The sequence below is a fragment of the Sciurus vulgaris genome (assembly GCF_902686455.1).
Source record: "Sciurus vulgaris genome assembly, chromosome: 18".
Taxonomy (NCBI): Eukaryota; Metazoa; Chordata; class Mammalia; order Rodentia; family Sciuridae; genus Sciurus; species Sciurus vulgaris.
In genome coordinates, this window is record NC_136479.1 from 39,894,049 (window position 1) to 39,909,410 (window position 15,362).

Sequence of the window (15,362 nt, forward strand, 5' to 3'; positions counted from 1 at the left end):
GCACGGTTTTGCTACTTATCACGCCATCGTATGAGTACGTTACTAGTGAAGGCCCCCCATGGGTCTCTTATTGAATACACTCCTGTGTTTCAACGTGCTGTACGAACATTCTCCAGGACACGCCTACTGATGCAGGCACGCAGGTCACCGGGCAGCTCGTGTTCAAAGTTAGCAAACCCGCGCCCGCAGCCCGGCGCAGCCCTGGCTGGCTCTGGTCTTGCTGCGATGCCAGCAGCTCCCGGCTGCTCTGCACCTACCTGGTTGCTGGAGAAGCCGAGGGAGCCGCCTCGGGTCTCCTGGCCTCGTGCACCTCCACACTTGGCGTCTCCTCTTATGCTGTGAATACCTCTCCACTGGGATCCGTCTTCCTCCTACAGCTTTTTAGCACGAGCTTCGTGTTCTTTGGGCTGAAGAGCTGTGCTGCAGATGTGTTAGGACCACGTCCACCTGCCAGCGGCCTTTGTCCACCCTCCCGCAGCGTCCTCCCACCAACAGACCCTGCTTTGGGAGCAGCCCACTGCGACCAAGCTGCTTCTTCACGATCAGCGCTGCTACCGTACATCAAGACCATGAAGAGAATCTCTCATCTTCTTTTCTAAAAGCTTCATTATCTCACCTTTGAAGTGCATCAAACTCCACCAAAGCCCATTTCTGTGTGTGCGGCAGAGGTTAAGTTTATTTCCAGTGGATGCGCCGGGGTAATGAATCTACCAGAGTCACATCCACACCCGTGCGGGTTTCCTGCGTTCCTCCCACTTTCCGTTCCACTGACCCCGCTGTTTGCCCTTGTCCTCACATCACTGACTGCTTGATAAGACTTCATATCCAGTCAAAACCATCCTTCCCAGGGATCAGTTGATTCATATGGCAACATCTTGAGAAAAATTTTGGTTTTCACAAAAGGGGGTGCTACTGACACCTAGTGGGTAGAGGCCAGGGCTGCTGCTAACCACGGTACAACCACGAGACGGACCCCTAACCTCCTCCTACAAGGTCAGCATTACCTGTCTATTTGCTGAAGCTGAGAAACCCTGCAACGGAGCCTGTCTTCTCACTGTGGCCTCCACCAAGGAGTCTTCACTGTTCTTGGTCCTCTATATGCCCATCAATTTTAGAACTGCCTATCAACTTTCAAAATGATAATTAATCTTTCCTGATTCTAACTGAGGTACAATCGAATTTAAAATCCGGGCTTGTACAATAGAAATACAATGTGAACCAAAAATGCAAACCACACATGTAGTTTTAAATTTGCTAAGTCAAATTTAAAAATTAAAAAGCTACCAGGTGAAATCAATTTCAGTATGTTTTAACAATATATACAAAAAGTAATCAACCTCAAAAAGTAATCAACATGTAAAAGTAATTGGGACATTTGACATTCCATTTTCCATGCTGGGTCTCTGAATCCCAATGGCACTTCATGTAAGAGCACAGTTCAATTCAGCATGGCCTCATGTCAAACCCTCAAGGCCACACGAAGCCAGTGGCTACCATGACTGACAGGATCAGCTCAGGGAGAAACAACACTTTGCTGATGTTGAACCTTCCCAAACATGCCATTTGTTCAGGACCTTTAAGTTTCCTCTCAAAAACACTTCATCGTTTTCTTCTTCTTTTTTTCCTTTTTGTATCCTAGCTAATATATTTTTGATACTTTGTTATGGTGGTATCTTAATTTTTCCCCTTTTAACTAATATTTAATGGACATTTTTATTGTTGGTATTCCAAAATATCACTGATTCCTGTAAACTAATTTGTATCCAGCAACCTTGTAAAATGTACTTATTAATTAACAGATTTATGGGAAAACTTCCCACAGTTATATTAAAATTTTATATGCAGGTTGAACATAACAATCTGAAAATCCAAAATGCTGCAAAATGCAGAACTTCTTGAGCACCAAGATAATAGCTCAGGTGGAAAATTCCACATCTCAAGAGTCAAAATGTAGGTGCAATAAAAATACTCTACACAGATGCCTTCTGGACATTTGGGTGCAAGTGACACATGAATGACAAGTCTTGTGTCTGGACTTCAGTCCCATCCTCAAGAGAGCTCTTTACGTACTTGTGTATCTACAAAACCTGAATGAACCTACAACACTCTGGTCTCAGACATTTTGGAGGAGGACTCCTAGACTGCCCGCAGACGCCGATGGCTTCCTTTACCTTCGGGACCTTCCCCTCATGCTGAGCACTCGGCAGGGGGAGGCCAGGCTGTGTCCTGCAGGCGCTCAAGCTGTAGACACTTATCAATGAAGGATGGCGCTCTTCTGAAGCTATCTAGTATTAGGGAGCTTCCTTCCAGTCCTGGTTTACCACCAGGTGCTGACCATGAACAGGTGCGGAATTCCACTGAATTTCTGTTCTGTATCTACTCAACTTATCCTACTATCTTTCTTTTTTTATTTAAGTCCAGTTGATTTCTGAGCATTAATAGAGTTTACATTCTTAGAATAAAGTTACTTTTTCATGGTTTTATATACGATGATTTTAGACTTGTTTAGAATTCTGGCCTCTGTTCACAAGCAAACACCACTTTTTTCTTAATTTGTTTTATAATTCAGTGTTGTGGTTACTCTGGGTTATGGAAACGACTAGAGAGTGCTACTCCTCCTTTCTGGGATATTGAGAAGGGCCGTATTAGTTAGCTTCCAAGATTGACTGGTTAATTCCACAGTGAAAGTACCTGGGCCTGTAGTTTCCTTTGCACAATGTTTAAATTACAAAATAAACTTTTTTAGTAATTACAGACCCACTTAGATGATTTACGCTTGTGTAAACGTTCTTCAGCTTTGTTTTCTAAGAATCTGTACATTTCTTCCAGATTTCCAAGCTCATCGGCATCCCGTCATTAAAACACCCTCCTACCTTTTTAATGACCAAGCATCCTCATTTGATTGACTGACCTTGCCAGGGAGTTACCCGTGCACAAAGAGCCAGTGTTGTTTTTAAGGTCTCCATTTACAGAGTTTTTACTTCCTGCCACGTACTTATTCATGTAGATTTGCTGCTCTTTTTCTAGCTTCATAGGTACGTTTAGCTCATTGATTCCTGGCCTATTTTCTCTCCTAACACAGGCACTATGTCTTCTCAAGACACTTATTTCTCCTTCCGGCTCCAGAAGAACCTGCAGGAAGAGAATTCTGCACTGGCGTCCCTCAGCTGACCGCGGCTCTGCAGCTCCATGGTTTAGTTTGCCATTAACGTGAAATCAACCGCACTGTTGCTGCCTGGAAAGTGATTGTTTTCCACTGTCTACTTTTAAAATTCTCTTGAAGTCTCTTTTTATTCCTTCTATGGGTCAGTAACTTCTGTTTGGATGTCTAAACTGTGCTCCTGTATTGCCCCAAATTTCCACAGTAAGTGGGCGAGACATTTGTGATAGGAATGTGTGTCCTTGACCAGAGAAGAGCGTGCTCTGGTGAGGACAGGCAGGAAACAGCGAAGAGCACCCAGGCGGGGCACAATGTCTCCCAGGCACCTGCCACAGGGCAGCAGGATTAGGGTCCCTGCAGGGCTTTCCTGGGAGGCAAGCAAGAACTTCCTTCCCCACAGACTGAGACTTTCCTTAAAAGCATGCAAAGAGTCAAATTTCCTTTTTCTCTGGTAAACTATTTTCTCTGAAGAAGAAAAATTTTGGTCAATGGAGAAATTTTGAAGTTTCTTAAGTTTTAAGCATGGTTTTTAGAGGACTGTGCTTATTAGATACTGAAACCATTTGCTGCAAAGCAAACTTTCATCATGTAAACTTTGGAGAATTTCTGCCTATATACAATCAACCACAGTTTTGAAGTTAATGATGAAACACAGGTAACACAGGAACTTCCTTTTGAATATGAGCGTTTCCTCTGGCATATTTGGCTTAATTGTTCTTGACGATTTCCAACCAAAGCCACGGTAGTCTACTGGCTTCCCTTTTATCTGTAACAAGCTCTGTTCGAAACCCCAAGGACAACGTGGCACCATGGGTCCACTGCAGAAGGGGTGCCTCTGGGCCCAGGCGCCAACTGACCGTCAGTTTCACTGTGCGTGCAGGAGTTGCTCCATGGAGAGATCCTGAGCCCTCACTGCATGTGTGCTGGCATAGTTAAGGCAGCTGCTCAACTCCAAAGAAGAAAGGGCTCGAGACACAGTTAGAGCAAATCAAAACTGCACCTGGACGCACCTGTGGCTGAAGAGCGGCAGCTGAATCTCCTTTGCAGAAGAAATACTTGGCCTTACTGCTTTAACTTCCTTTTTCTTAAAAAAGAAAACATGAGCCTGCAACCCAGACTGCACTGACGTGAATGGACTCTCGCCTGCCAGGGCCCTGTTGGCGCCTGCCAGCGACGAGGCACACTGCTGGTGGAGGACGGCGCCCCAGTGCGGCAGAGCGGGTGCCGCATGCCGCGCACTCGGCCAGCAGCAGCTCCCGGGAAAGCCTGCGCTGGTCAACCCGCAGAGGAGAGGGCCACTCTGGCTGGTCAACCCACAGAGGAGAGGGCCACTCCAGCTGGGTTTCAGAGGTCTCTGTCCACACCGTCGGCACTCAGCAGAGGAAGCCCACCTCACGGTGGCCAGGACGCACGAAAGACAACTCGCCATAAGGAGGGCAAGAGCCAGCACCTTGTGATCTCAGGTGTTCTGATTCTGTTTCGTTTGAGAACTGGGTGCCCCCTCCCCCAGCGATGGGGACAAGCCACCAGGAAGGGAGGTGAGGAGGCTTCAAGGTTTTTGAGATCTTTGTAGATCTTGGAGAGTAATGCTCTATCTGAGGTGCAGGTGGTAAAGATTTTCCCCCATTCTCTGAGCTCTCTGTTCATGTTCTGGATTGTTTCCTTTGCTGTGAAGAAGCTTTTCAGTTTGATGGCATCCCATTTATTGAATCCTGATTTCACTTCTTGTGCTTTAGAAGTCTTAACTGAGGAAGTCCATTCCTGAGCTAACGATGGAATATTACTCAGCCACAAAGAAGAATGACATTATGGTATTTGCTGGTAAATGGATGGAACGGGAGACTACCATGCTAAGTGAATTAAGTCAATCCCAAAAACCAAAGGCTGAATGTTATGTGGATGCTAACCCATAACAAGGGAGGGTAGGGAAGGGAAGCATGTAAGTTCACTGGATTCGACAAAGGGGAATAAAGGGAAAAGAGCGGGGATGGGAACAGGAAAGACAGTAGAATGAACCCGACATCACTTTCCTATGCTCACATATAAATACAACCAGTGTTACTCCACAATATGTGCAACACAAGACTGGGATCAAAATTGGAAAGGGTCACACTCCATGCAAGTATAATGTGCAAAATACATCCTGCTGTCATGTATATATAAAAACAACACATACATAAGTAAATAAATATTTCTGAAACAACAGCTGGGAGAGATGTGGGCACAGTGGCTCCGCCTGGCAGGCAGGTGGGCAGCAGGAGGGCATGGCAGAGGATCAGCAGCTGGCACACCACAGGCTGTGAGCTCAGGTGTGCCGTCCGTCTCAGGCGCCAGGGAACCACGGGGCCCCTGAGTCTCGCAGCATAGCATGACATGAACAGCAAACCTTGAGGCCTGCGCTGGACGACCACCATGCCACCCACTGCACCCAGGGCTTGCTGGCTGAGCAGGTCTCCACCCAGTCTGGGTCACCAGCCCCCTGGGGCTGCAGCGGAGGGGACCGAGCAGAGTGCCCCTGTCCCTGGACCAGCCTCTGCAGTGAGGGAGCAAAGCGAGCCGGAGAGGAAAGGAGCCCCCCAGGGGGTGGAGGCAGGGAGGAGGCAGGCCCACCACTCCCACCTTCCTGTCCCTCTAGCCTCTTGCTACCCGTGGGAAAGTGACCACAGGTATGCTGTCCACAATCCAACCTGAACTGCTCACCCACCGGCAGCTCTCAGGCAGCCCCGTAACCGCCCTTCCGAGCAGCGTGAGAGCAGGAGCTCAGCACTACCACACGTCAAGGCACTAGCCCATGTCTGCCCCTGGAACGGCTTAGCTGCCTGCGTTCCTCGCGGTTCACAGGGGCAAACACATTCCAACAAGTGGGGTGTGAATGGAACCCAACTCCAGGTGGGACTCAGGGTGGAGCCGTGAAGCATTCCTTACAGTCGAGGAGAGGGAAGAAGCTCCGTGATGCCCACAGGTCAGCCAGTGGCCCTGGTGAGACCTCCATTAAGGACGAAAGTGGCAGGCCCAAGAATGGGAACCAGGAAGAACAGCAGCTGGGCTGTGTGCACTGTGCTGACGCCGTGGAGAACACTGGTCCCCAGGAAGAGGTCGCGACAGAAAGCGGGCAGCCAGTCCTGCATCCTCGCCGACTGCTCCGGCCTCTTCCAGGACGGTTTCTGGTGTCTTCCTGATGCAGCCGGGTGGTGCCTGTTCTCTGGTGTACGTGCTTCATCAGGCACTTGTCCTGCTTGCTGTCCTCTGAGTGCCCTGGCCCTGCAGTGGGTGTCCGATGGTAACTAGGGATTCTGTTGCTGTCCTTTGAGTATGATCTTGCTGCCCTCTCTCCTGCAGTTCACCTCCGCAGCGTCCCACAGTCCTGGGTTCCCTGCTCGGCATTTTCTGTCCTTTCTGTTGGCAGACCCGTGAGCGCAAGTCTCTCCCCAGCCACCTGCCAGCCAGCCTGTCCCTCACCTGCCCGGCCTGCTATGGACGTTTCTGCTTGCTCTCTCAGAGTTTCCGTCTCTGCCTGTCATCGGCTGGCTCTCAAGGCCTTCTGTTTCCCTAAAGCTCACGCTATTGACCACAGCTGTCTTCCACCTACGCCTGTGGGCAAGTCCAGTATTTCTGCAGACCTGGCCTTGGTTCCGAGCACGTTCAGGCCACTGCCTCGTCATCCACTTCTTCCTATGCCCTGCCCCTGCTCCCTGCAGAGAGGACCCCACGTGCTGGGGACAAGGAGCAGCGGTGGGCCAGCCTTCAGCACAGTGCGGACCAGGCTCTCGCTGCTGAGGGTTGAGGTGTGGGAAGCGGACATGTCCCATGGCCCGGTCCATGGTAAGAAGGTAAAGGTGTGGACTGCTGAGCAGGAAACGCTGTCAATGGAGGGTTCTTGTCTGGCAAAACTGTCCTTCAAAAATAAATGACGATGAGAAAGCTCTGTATTTTGAGGGTAGAGGCCACACCAAACAGCTTTGTACATTTCTCTCGATTTTGCAGTGAACCTAAAACTGCTCTAGAAATCAAAGTTTTAACAAAATTAAGCAAGAAGACTGAATCACCTTCCTTTAAACAAACACAAGGGGAGTTAGTGCACTGGGGGACCCATCCCAGAAGAAACGTGAAGGGCATCCTTCAAGAGGACAGACAAGGAGGCACACGGTGACCACGAGGCTCTGCACAGGAACCGCTCTGACAAAGGACCCATGTAGCGCACAAAGCCACCACGGTGTTTTGGGTCGCAGCCCCCCTCTGCTGTCCACGTGCTTTACGACACCCCCCGCCCACTAACTGGCACCTGAAGTGTGAAGCTGTGGCCTGCGGCGGGCAGGGTAAGGCCACTGCTAAGGGCTCTGTGCCTTACTGACGGTAAGCGGGCATCGCCTCAAACTGGACTCACGTCCCACGTGTGAGTAACAACCCGGGCACACCTTCAGAAAATGATTTTAAAAGGTATCGAAAAAAAGAGAAAAGCTAAAAGAAACCCAAAGGAAATTCTAAAACTCTCAAAACAAGGAAAGACAGTAGTGGAGGAGACGAGAACAGCCATCAACATGGGCAAAAACAAAACAGCAGGACCCTGCCCTGGCAGGGGTCACTTCAAACAGGAACTGGCAGCGTCCCCAGCATTTTTAAATGCCATCTTTTCTTTTGCCTTTATTTTAAAAAAAAAAAAAAATATATATATATATATATATGTGTGTGTGTGTATATATATATATATGTTATGTTTTTGGGGGGGCAGAATAAATTTTTTTAAAAAAATAAACGAGTCACTCTTTGTTGTCTATAAAGAGACCTGCTTCAGACAAACATCAGTGAAAAGGTAGATAGCAGGATCCTGTACAGTCACCAAACGGAAGCTGGGCTGACCATCCTAACACCAGACAAAACCAGTAAGAGTAAAAAATTCTTTAAAAAGACAAAGGAGGGCATTTTATGTTGATAAAATGGTTGATTCAGCAAGACTACCTGACAATGACATGCATATATATGCAACAAACCAGAGTCCAAAATACAAAACAGCAGACACTGACAGAAAGAAGAGAAGCAGACAGTCCCACAGGGTGTGTGGAGGGCCATGCCCAGGTGAGAACTGGCTGGACACCTGGACCAGCATGAGGTGGAGACGGACGTGATAAGCCAGCAGGCCTTGGGACACTGCACGAAGTTCTTCCCAAACGTACTCAGATATTCTATGTTAGACCAAGAAACAAGTTTCAATAAATTAAACAAGGTTAAAATCATTTTCAAACACTTTTGAATTACACTGAAATGAAACTAGCAATCAGTAACCAAAGGAAAGCAGAAAATTCATAAATATGTGGAAATTAAACTAGAAATTTCCTCACTACCAAGAGAGTGACAGACAAACCGGCAGTGGCAAGGGTACAAGGAACGGGAAAGCACACACAGCTGCTGGGTGCACGTTCCCAGGTCACTTAGGCACCAACTAGCTGCACACAGCAGATACACCTAGGCGGGTAGCCACCACCAGTGAGCAGCACAGGAATCATTCCCAGCAGCCACGTCCTGTAGAGAAAGTAGATGTCTGTCAATGGTTCCATGGATAAATCGAGGCATACGCGTGTACCGGAATACAGCAAAAACACATACAGCTGCATGCAATATCATGGATGAACCCAAGAGAGATGTGTAAAGGAAAAAGTATGTGAATATTCAAAGAAGTAACTGCTACGATTCTGTGGGTGTGAGTTCACGGGCAGGCACGGCCATAGGGTGCGAGCCATAGTGACTGTCGTTGGAGGGCAGATGGGCTAAGGGCTAGGGGAGGACTTGGAGTGCGGTCGGCATCCTACTTCTTGAGTGGTTTGCTGGTTGTGTTCGTTATGATTATTCACTCAGCTGTTCGTGGAAGATCGGTGCACTGTCCTGTGTGTCCGATATGCTCCAATAACAAAGCCTATAACTAAAGAGAATACAAGGAAGGCGCTGGAGGAAGACATGCAGGTTTTTAAAAGTGCTTGTATGTCACACACAGAGTATTCATGGTGAGATACCATGTCTGCTACTGAGGGGAATACCCAGCAGCAGCACCGACCGAGGGGTCAGTCAGTCAGTGAAGCAGCCCAGGCCTCCCCTGGTGTGTGTGTCAGGCCCTCCCCGGTGTTGGGGGGACACAGGGAGCTGGCGGCCGAGGTGAAAGACTACTACGTTACTCCTTCCTCTCTTGGCACTGTGCATCTGCCACAGGAAGTGGGAGAGTGGGGTCGCCATCGGGAGCCTGAGGCTCCTCACACCCTGCGTGAGGCCACTTATTCCAGGTCTACCTCTCTTGATTTCAATGATCTATCTTGACAGTTGGAATTTGAGACAAACTAGTTGAGGCTATGTCAAAACAAGATAAAATGGTCTCCTAAAATACAGCAGTGACTTGCGAGTGAGCAAAGATGCAAACTGAAGCACTAATGAGGAGCCATTTTGGCTTAGCAGATTGGCCAAGATTTAAAACAGCAGCCCTGACACTGCCTCAAGCCCAGCATGACAGGCACTCTCACACACTGATGGCGGGAGCACCAGTTAGTACAAACGCTTCAGGAAGTAATACCGCAACATAATTAAAGGATCCGGAAAAATATTCAGATCTGTTGAGCCGGTAACTGCGTTTCTAAAACTCTAGCCTGTGGGAATCATGAAAACTGCAGCCTGAGGCTGGTAAGTAAGAGCACCACTCCAGTTTATTTATGAGCCTGGACACTACTACCTCAAGGTGCCCAGGCCCAGCAGAGGGCTGTGCGGTGTCTGAAGTGGACATGCAGCCACACTAAGGCCTTCCCAGCACAGAGCTGGAGCCAGGAGCAGGGGACGCACGCCAATAGCAGCAGAGCCCAGGCCAATGTGGCTCTCGAGGCAGGGGCAGTGGGAGCTGGCCTCTCAGGCCTCAGTTCTCTGACGACACCCCAAACATCTGACAACAGTAGTGATTTCTATGTTGGAATTTTAAAAAACTAAAAGCAAACTGCTCATGCAGCATAGCATTGATGACATGGATACACAGAAGAGGGGGCTTAGAAACACAACATGTGGCTCAGAACACACACACACACACACACACACATGCGCGCGCTGTAACTGCTATTGACTGGAGTCAATCAGCTTCCCCGTGTCTGACAGGCCTGATCTCAGCTGTCCATCACTGAGATGGTCCCTGCTCCAAGGCCGAAGTGGGGTGAAGGAGTAGAAAAGACCTGCGCTGGGTTCTACAAAGCCGAGGAGACCACACACACTCCGGGACCGTGTGTGAAGCATCGCCTGCACCTGCGAGCCACTCACAATGGTGGACAGACAGTCCAGCACCCCAGCAGCTACAGGGCCTGCAGAAGATGCCACCTGTGAGAGGAGCCAGGGAGGGAGCCACAGGAGGACCAGTGCAGGAGGCTGGGTCGAGGCACAGCCAGAGGCCAGAGCTCTGGCGGCAGGTAACGAGGAGAGAGCACGCCCAGCCTCACAGCGCACCGGCAGACAAGAGCACGCGCAGCGGGGCTGGCAGTTTGGGAAGCTGGGAGAGTGGGCAGGGCGGCTCTGTGCCGCTGAGCAGGCAGCTCTCCACAGCCTGGGAGCACTGTGCGCTGAGGACACGAGGGGATGCACAACATGGGGAGGCAAAGAAATGCGAAGCGCCAGAGAGGGTGCCCGGGAGCAGGGGTGACTGAGGGCTGCACGTCGTTCCCCGAGGACACACAGGGGCTCCAGGGGGAGACTGGCTCAGCACAGGGTGATTCCTCACACCCTCCCGCCGGGAGACGACCTACCTGCAAAGTCCAAGACCGCCACCAGGGAGCCAGCGAGGCGCCCACTCCTAGAACCGGGAGCGGTGTCACCATGAGAAGCAGTGACCCTGAGCACCAGCCCCACCCCTGGTGCCGCCGACCTGGGTGTCCTGCGGGGGCGAGGAGCGACACGACTGTGGGGAACAGCTGGACAGCAGCCAGCAGAAGGCAGAGGCAAAGGCTATGCCTGGCTGCGCTTCCTCACGTCCCTGGAACTACAGAGTGACCGCAAAGGCAGCTGCTGGCCACAAGCCTCATACCACACGCGCGCAGCAGACCTGCTCCTCCAGACACCCTCACACCGGACTCCAAGTCCAAGTCCCAGACGCTCTAGAAACAAATCCCTCCCCACGGAGGTGACTGTTCAGTGCAAAACTGTAGTCTGGGCATGTTCCAGTTACCTGTGACCCATCAATTCACACACCTCAGCTCTGGGCCAAAAAAAAACTAACACTGAAGTACAGACTCATGAGAAGGTGCCTCCGCACTGAAGTAAGCCCATGACATCTCCTCCCTGGATGCCTGCTGGTGACGAGAGGCCTGCCTGCACTCGCCTCGCCAGACACAGAGCACAGCAAACATGGAACGAGCAGGTGAGCTGAAGGTGAGGGGCCAACGGTACCTCCTGTGCGACACTCAGATGCCAGTCATCAGCTTTCCATCAAATAACACACGTGCACACACGTCAAAGGGTGTGGTAAGTTCACCCACTGAGCCAGCCCCACTGCAACACAGATGGGAAGAAAATGAAAAGTAAATAGAGCATTTAAACTGACGAAGAAATGGGCTCCCAGGAACGGGCCTGCCTGTCAGCACACGTGGGAGCAGGACCAAAGACGCCCGCGACCAGAAGCCCACAGAGAGTCGCCTGTCGGACATTTCAGGTCAGCCAGGCGAATGGCCCAAAGAGCCAGGTGGAAGGCATGCTGTCAGGAGGGACCTGCAAGCCAGCCATGCTCCAGTGCGCGTGTGACCCACATCCTAGTCATGCAAGTGCACGTTGGGGGAAACTGACCGCAAAAGTCATGGAAATGCATTACAGAGCCAGGAACAGGCAGGACGGTTTTGAGGAAGAGCAGCTTCGAGGGGAAAGGAGTCTTCTCTGCTAGACACCAAGACTCACCACACCGCTATACCCGGGGTGAAAGGCGGCAAGAGGGGAAAATCAACCCCCTGACACAGTACGGAGCTCGGGGCAGATCCAGAGGGAAACAGGCTGGAGTCGAGGCAGCCCTCAGGGCAGGAGCATGCAACCCACATGCTGGTTCAGGTGTTCAACCACACACACCACGCTGCACAGCACAAGAGCATGTCCTGTGTGTGCCAATGTACACACATGTACAGACCCTAAGTCTTCAATAAAAATATCTGCAAGCCGACTAAAATAACATCCCTGAAAATTATAATAAAGAACAACAACAGGTATTTTGGAAAATGGTTAACAAGCCAGGCTCTGTGGCACTCCCCTGTAATCCCAGTCGCTTGGGAGGCTGAGGCAGGAGGATCGGAAATTCAAGGCCAGCCTCAGCAACTAAGCAAGACGCTGTCTAAAATAAAAAATAAAAAGAGCTGGGGATGTGGCTCAGGGTTTAAGAACCTGTGGGTTCAATCCCAGGTAACAGGGGAAAAAAAAGTTAATAAAAATATCACAAATTATTTTACTATCAGAGGATTAAATACACATTAAAACAATAGGAACGTGTTCAAAATGTCGAGTACCAATGGTAATAACAGACACAAATTGGAAACAATCTCGAAGTTCATCAATAGTTGAATGAATTTAAGAAGAAAAATTTGTTGGTTTCTTAGCTGAATTCTACCAGACATTTAAATAAGAACTGATGCTAATGTTCCTCAAATTTTCCCATGAAATTGAAATGGATGGAACACTTCTAAATTCATTCTATGAAGCCAGTATCACGCTCATAGCAAAACCAGATTAGGGTACATAAGAAAAGAAAACTACGAACAAATATCCCTGATGAAGTTAGATGCAAAAATACTTAATGTTAACAAATTGTGTTCAACGATATATTAAGAAGATTGTACAGCACAACCAAGTTGGTTTTATTCCAGAGATGCAAGTACAGTTTAATATACACAAATCAATAAATGTAATTCATCACATCACTAGAATTAAGGATGTAAACCATTTAGTAATCTCAACCGATGTGCAGAAGACCTTTGACAAAATCCAGCAGCCATGTCCTCTTTTTCCGGCTGGAACCATGGAGGTTGCTGAAGAGAAGAAAAAGAAGGTTCCTGCTGTGCCAGAAACCCTTAAGAAAAAGCAGAGGAATTATGCAGAGCACCTGCGGAAGAAGTCTGTCCAAAAGATACTCTGAAAGGCAGGAGGAAGCTTATCTATGAAAAAGCCCAGCATTACCACAAGGAATATAGGCAGATTACAGGATGGAGATTCGAATGGCTAGGATGGCAAGAAAAGCTGGCATTATCAATGAACCTGCAGAACCCAAACTGGCATCTGTCATCAGGATCAGGGGACTCAAGTGTGTGAGCCCAAAGGTTGGTAAGGTGCTACAACTTCTTCACCTTTGCCCGATCTTCAATGGCACCTTTTTAAAGCTCAACAAGGCTTCAATTAACATGCTGAGGATTGTGGAACCATACATTGCCCAGGGGTACCCAAACCTGAAGTCAGTGAATGAACTAATTTACAAGCGTGGATGTGGCACAATCAATAAGAAACGAGTTGCCTTGATGGATAATGCTTTGATTTGTTTGCAGATGATATGACCTATTCCTAGAAGATCCAAAAGACTGCTAGAGCTAATAAACACACATGGCAAGTAGCAGGTCACAAAGCCAGAGTACAGAGATCAGTAGCTGTCCTACATACCAACAACGAAGCTGCTGAGAAATCAGGAAAGCCCAGTCACAATAGCCTCAAATAAAATAAAATACCTAGGAATAGATCAACCACGGAGGTGAAAGACCTGTACAATGAAAACTACAGAACACTGAAGTAAGAAACTGAAGAAGACCTCAGAAGACGGGAAGACCTCCCAGGTTGGAGGATAGGCAGAATTCACATTCAAAATGGCCATGCTACCAAAAGCAATATACAGATTTGACACAATTCACATCAAAATGCCAAAAACATTCTTCAAAGAACTGGAAAAAAACAGTCCTAAAATTCATTTGGAAGAAAAAAAGACCTGGAATAGCCAAAGCAATTCTAAACCAAAAGAGCAATGTTGGAGGCATCCCAATACTTCAAATGACACTACAGAGCTTCAGTAACAAACCTGCATGGCGCTTGCTAAAAGCAGGCACACAGACAAATGGGACAGAAGAGAAGACACAGAGACAGCACTCAGATGCAGCCATCTGACCCTTGGCAGTGACAACAAAAACACAGTGGAGAGAAGAGGTCTTTAACAAACAGTGCTGGGATGGCTGGTTATTCATAGGTGGAAGAAAGAAACTAGACCTCAATCTCTCACCCTGAATGAAAGTCAATTCAAAATGGATCAAAGCCCTCAAAATTAGACCAGAAACTATGCAATTCCCAGAAGAAAACATAGGGTCAACAGTCCAGCTGTGAGGCACAGGCAACAACTTTCTCAATAGGACCCAAAGGCTCAGGAAAGAATGCAAACTTAGGATACGGGTCAGCTCCAAATTTAAAGGTTCTGCAGAGCAAAGAGAACACAGAACATGCAGGAGGCCAGAGAACAGGGGTCTCTAGGAAGATGAAAGCAGAACCCACAGGGCGGGGTCTCTAGGAATGGAAGGCGAAACCCACAGGGCGGGGTCCCTAGGAATGGAAGGCAGAACCCACAGGGCGGGTCTCTAGGAATGGAAGGCGGAACCCACAGGACAAGGTGTCTCTAGGAACGGAAGGCGAAAACCACAGGACAGGGTGTCTCTAGGAATGGAAGGCGGAACCCACAGGACAGGGTGTCTCTAGGAATGGAAGGCGGAACCCACAGGACAGGGTGTCTCTAGGAATGGAAGGCGGAACCCACAGGACAGGGTGTCTCTAGGAATGGAAGGCGGAACCCACAGGACACAGGTCCTGAAAGCTGCTCTTCTCACAGAGGAATGGTGTCCACGTACATAAAGAGCTCAAAGAACTTGACACCAAAACATCAAATAACCCAATTAATAAATGGGCAAAGGATCAAGACACTTCTCAAAAGAAGAAATACAAATGGTTAGCAAATACATGAAAAAATGCAAATCACAACTCCACTGAGATTTTATCTTACACCAGTTAGAAGGACACAGTCCTTAAGAAAACCAATTATAGGGTTGGTTGTGGCTCAGTGGTGGAGCACCTGCCTAGCACATGTGAGGCTGGGTTCAAGCCTCAGCACCACATTAAATAAAAAAAAAAAAAAAAAAAAACTAATAAATAAAATATGGGTATTGTGTCCATCTACCAAAAAAAAAAAAAAAGG

The 15,362-nt window shown here is 48.7% G+C and overlaps 1 protein-coding gene and 1 pseudogene across 2 annotated transcripts in view; one reads left to right on the forward strand and one right to left on the reverse strand.

Moving 5' to 3' along the window:
• Positions 1-15,362, reverse strand: part of LOC306649347 (S-adenosyl-L-methionine-dependent tRNA 4-demethylwyosine synthase TYW1-like) — a 71,596-nt gene that overhangs the window by 29,822 nt on the left and 26,412 nt on the right. The window lies entirely within an intron of this gene.
• Positions 11,557-13,692, forward strand: LOC306650175 (large ribosomal subunit protein uL30-like; annotated as a pseudogene). The gene has a single exon. The product of its transcript is annotated as a large ribosomal subunit protein uL30-like (transcript).